Below are 4,583 nucleotides of genomic sequence, written 5' to 3'. Positions count from 1 at the left end.
GAAAACCAGGACCCCTGTGTCAAAACCATCTTATGAATCTAGACTGCCATCTAGGCTTTATGAAGATCCAACTTTCTTGCTGCTTCATGAAAAAAATGGCCTAGAAGGTCTTTACAATTCCACTATTCTGTAATAGAGTCCAATCTGCTAATGGCTTTAAATAGACATCATTCCCAAATTAAGCTACAGAAGACAGATTGCACTTAAAATGTGTCCTTTCATTCTTTGACCCACAAACTCAGAAGTGGATGGCAAGCAGTCTCCATTTTAGTATAAGTTTTTTTGAAGTTACTTTGCATAGTTTCCATACTGTTAGAATTTCATCTGATAAGCCTTTGCCTTTTTTTCCTAGAAATACATTTTTTCTGTATCCTCAGAGCAGTATTTAACATAGAAGTTTTACTTTGTACAATGCAAAATACCTTAAAGTAAAAAGATATATTCTCTGCATATTTTAGTCAAACCAAATTTAGGTGCACAGCTGAGATTCCCACTTAGGAATGTAGCTGTTCAATGCTTTATTTATGGTCAATAGAAACAGACAAGCATGTAAGAGAGATTTAGTCGACCAAAGTATTGAATTCCCCTATTAAGCACCATGATGACAGCCTTGGCAAGTGTGAGTTTGAGATAGGTATCCAAGTCTCCAAACCCCAATGGATCAGAATGAAATGTAGCTTGTTTCATTTTATTTAGGAAGATGGAATATAGAATGCCACCGCAATCAGTGTCACTTCCAGCATTCACATTAAAGATAGGTGTGATTACTCATGCTTCTACATTGTATCATTCTGTAAATTACTCTTACTTGAAACTGAATATTATAAACTTGCGATGCAATTGTTTATAACAAACAAAGAATCATTCTTTCAGCCCTAAAGAAAGCTGAATTACTATGTTAAATAATATTGTCACTGTATTGCTTCATATTAAAAAACAATGACTCTAGCTGAGGTAGGAACAAAAGAACATTAAATACTATAACTATATAATCATACCACACTTTTCAGAAAAAAACTGTGTGCTGTCATAAGTTTTAAAGGCTGAATCTTTACATAATGTTGAGGAATGTACAAGATATAAAAAGCCCATACTCCCAAATAATTACTACATTTGAGCATTTTGACTGTGGAAAAGATGTAAGTATAGGTACCATTGCCAACTGAAGCAAGAAAATAAGACAAGTAAATTGTGGCCAGAATTTCAACAACTTCAGTTGAGGATGAGACTCTTATTAAAATGAAACATCATAATATGCTTTTGCTTGGCCTTTCTACCTTTTTGTAGTTGAGCCTTATTCAATTTGTCATAAATAATATTAAAATTTTTTACTAGCCATCAAGTCACTAGGTATGGAAGGACATACTTTGCATAAAGAAATGCTTGTGGGTGGATTGTGTTATTTATATTTTTCTGCAGAACCATAATGTTCCTGGATTGACTTCAGCGGAAGTGCAATGAGATTAATGTCCAGTGAGTTAAAGAAATGGAAAATAATTTCCAAATACCAGAAGAAGATGGGAAGACCAGGAGAAAATAAAAGTCATCTAAAAACAGTGTCACTTCATGCAGTTAGTCAGAAGCCTCTGAAATGCCTCTGAATTATTCTCAGCCTGTGGCCAGCTGCCATAACAACAAAAGTAATCTCTTGACTAAGAAACTTAGGGTGATTGATAGAGGATGACAGAGATATTTTGATTTTATCAAAAGCTAATATCATTTCCCTAAGTAAAAGAAAAGCCTAAAGAAAGCTATCTTCAAATTTTCTGAACTGAGCAGAGGATGCAAAGAGAATGTGAATCCTCAAAAAATGTTTCTGAAGTTTTACTTAGAAAGTTATTATCATATGTATGAGGTTAAACAAAAACTCTGTACTAGAAATAGGTGCAAAATTAACCTGAAGTCAGAGATGGCTCAATTGATCACACAGACATTTAGGCAGTTCAGGGACCTAACTGAGGAGTCTTCATGGGATCTTCATGGAGTCAGTAGAGGCACATTCAGAGGGTGACACAGATATTAACTCAGCTGAGGAAGACAAGTTCTTTTTTTCAAGATGTTTGCCTGTACCTCTCTTTCAGCTACAGAGGACCCTTGTAGGCTCACCTACCTTCTAAGACTCTGTGGTTCTGGTGAAATCTCTGCTTGACATAATTTCATTTGCAATGCCTCTCATTCTACATGCACTGTATGACATTCTTATCAATGAATGTCACTGTCTGTTAGCCAGGCAATGGTGACTCACTTTTTTTTGGAAGGAGCATAAAATTCCTACTGAAAGGATGATGTTCCGGACTAACCCTTTCTGGGTTGGAGCTCGAGCTCAAAGAGATGACAATATATCCAAAAAGGTAATTGATTCAGGGCACGCAGAGAGTGTTTAATATGATTTCCCATCCCTTGTCAGTTTCAAAACCTGTATCTCTAGAAAACACTCTGACACACACTGTATCTACTTACACCTTCCTGCAGACTGACACTCTGCAAACAGCCTCTCTGTTAACCAAGTCGTTCCTCACTTCCACACAACCCTCAAGAATCTACATCATGCTCTGGCCTTTCTGAGTTTCCCTACGGATGTCCAGGCTGACAAGCAAGAGAAGGAATTTGTTAACCACTGGAATTTTAGCCCTTGAGGAAATGTAAGACAGTAAGGGTTTTATTTAGTTTTTCAAATAGCACCACTCCAAATTACATAGCTTTCTAAATATCAAAGCACCATCTCTGCGCATCTGGTATTTTTTCAAACCCCTGGTAATTTCACCCCTTCCCTATGTCATACCTTTCTGACCCTCATCATGCTGCCTGCTTGTAAATGAGTCAGCTGCAGCTTCCCTTGATCTTTAACTCTTGGAACACATCTTGCAACACATCTTTGTCTTTTATATTGATGGGCATAAAACTGGAAGTCAGGCAGTAACTGGTTTATGACAGTTCATTCAAGATTTTCCAGAGCTGGTCCCACAAACCCACTGAGCAGATACTGAACATTTTGGCAGGGCTATTCGTTCCAACATTGAGCACAACCCCTAAAAGATGAGAATGCTGCCTCCTCAGTTACAGCTGGCAGAAGTCTTTGCATTGCATGTCTTTGGCAGTCTTATCATTGATTACCTTCAAAAATCACATTCTGTTCTTTGATTTAATAAAACCCTCAAGATCAGCTACACTTCTGTTTTGATTTCTTGTTGTAGGAGAAGGCCAAACTATAATAATTTCTTCTTCCTGAGTTCTATAAAACTCAGTTTAGGTTTTGGGATTTTTTGTATTTTAGCAAGTATACCTTTAAGCTAAAATGGCTAAGGAATGATAAAACAATCATTCCATCACATCTCATTTTTCAATACACATTATTCTTTCCAATACTATCTCTTTTCAAAAATTATTTTAAAAATTAAATGTCCTATAAAAATGGTTCCTATAAGAACTGCTACTCTCCTGTCAATTAAACCCTGTACATAAATGTGCTAATGAAATTGTGTGAGTGCGACAGGAATAGTAACTATTTTAAGTGCGACACACACTGTGAAGCTATTATTAACATTGTACATTGTATACATTTAGTTATCCTTGACTAAAAATGGGAAAAACGTGCTTTCTATTTTCATTTTTTGTGCCAACATATTGCTTACACTAGTGAATAATCTGAGAAAAACCAGAAACAAATTACTCTATCAGTATGTCATCCTACAGCCAAATCTCTTGTGATTATAAAACCATTTTTACATATTCCTCCTACGGTCCAAAAACACCTACAAGCAGATGAAAATGAAACTTCTGCTGAATTGATTCCCACATATCCTCTGTCTATTCCTGATGTTTGTGAATGTCCATGACTTCTAAAAAGGAATCCTCCATTTTTCTTCTTATTTTCATGCAATTTTTTCACCATCCTGATTCAATGACATCATTCTTCATCAAACATAGGTTGGGAAAGGGGTTTGGAAGAAGGTGACATGGGCAGTCTCTGGGGCCGCTCCAGATACTACCTTTCATAGCTTTAGGTTAGTTCCAAATGTACAATCAGATACAAGGAGAAACACTGAAATTATTTCATACTGCTGACATTCAGACTCAGAAGTCAGTTATAAAAATGGGAGTTGACCCGCAATTTGTCTAAGCTCTTTCAAAATTTACCTGATATCCTTATAAGTTAGTTATAGCCACTGCCTGTTAGACAATAGAGATCTCCAATCATTCTTTCTTCTGTTTCGTGGTTCCAAACAGGTATGCAAGAACTGACCTAGTGGCTGACCTGCCTTAGACCTCTGGAGGATTTTCCTGAAAAGAAAAAATTTAAACAAGTTCTCTTCCCAATTTAATGCACTTCTGTACTGGCAGATAGAAGCAGGGCAGATCTGGAATTTACATAGGAGTTCAAAGGGGTAGACAGGCTGCAGGAAAAATAAATATGTCCAAATTTAAGGCAAAATTATGGCCTGAGATAAATACATATTTGTATTATGACTTCCACAAGCTTTGTGATCTGGTATACTTGAGGGCAGAACATGACCCTGAATTTTAAGCAGTACTCAGCTGTATGCTTCTTGTATCATCTTATTTTTGCTTAGCTTATTCCTGGG

Source organism: Corvus brachyrhynchos, unplaced genomic scaffold (assembly GCF_000691975.1).
Source record: "Corvus brachyrhynchos isolate BGI_N302 unplaced genomic scaffold, ASM69197v1 scaffold121, whole genome shotgun sequence".
Taxonomy (NCBI): domain Eukaryota; kingdom Metazoa; phylum Chordata; class Aves; order Passeriformes; family Corvidae; genus Corvus; species Corvus brachyrhynchos.
Note: the sequence above shows the minus strand (reverse complement) of the source record.